Genomic DNA, 423 nt, shown 5'->3' on the forward strand with positions numbered 1-423 from the left:
TCCGATTGACATTGTGCAGAAACGCAGGCGGTAATTGATTTTTTTTATTCTTTTTGCTTGTGTTGTGTATTGAGACAGTTATGCAGGGATAGTGTTTGGGACTTTAAAAGTGGCATTTAAAAAAAACATTTTCAGATGTTAAAATACTTTTGTCCCAGTTCAGTGGGACTTAAACTGCAAGCCAAGTAAGCCAACTGTAGGTTGATTTCCACAAAAAGGGCGACACTGAGACTCGGTGGTGCTATCAAAATATTTGCTTGAGTGGTCTGACATGTCAACTACTGCTCAACCAATGTTGTGAGCTCAGAGGTTGTTAATCAATTGTATATGTTTTGTTGAACCCATTTGTTCGCATTAATTTAACATTTTCTAAATAATCATGCTTAATAGCGGAGTTTGTGGAAAAAAAACAAAAAACAAAAA

The 423-nt window shown here is 35.7% G+C and overlaps 1 protein-coding gene across 3 annotated transcripts in view; it reads left to right on the forward strand.

The window, feature by feature from the left end:
* Nucleotides 1-423, forward strand: part of LOC107553556 (cAMP-specific 3',5'-cyclic phosphodiesterase 4D-like) — an 80,100-nt gene that overhangs the window by 35,205 nt on the left and 44,472 nt on the right. The window contains exon 1 of one of the 3 annotated variants that reach the window (XM_016235831.1): nt 7-30. The exons of the other annotated variants lie outside the window; for them this stretch is intronic. The gene's annotated coding sequence lies outside the window, so the exon portion shown is untranslated. Of the gene's footprint in view, nt 1-6; nt 31-423 lie in introns of those variants that run through there. 3 annotated transcript variants of the gene reach the window in all.

The sequence above is a fragment of the Sinocyclocheilus grahami genome, unplaced genomic scaffold (assembly GCF_001515645.1).
Source record: "Sinocyclocheilus grahami isolate Dianchi unplaced genomic scaffold, SAMN03320097.WGS_v1.1 scaffold474.1, whole genome shotgun sequence".
In the NCBI taxonomy this organism is placed as follows: Eukaryota; Metazoa; Chordata; class Actinopteri; order Cypriniformes; family Cyprinidae; genus Sinocyclocheilus; species Sinocyclocheilus grahami.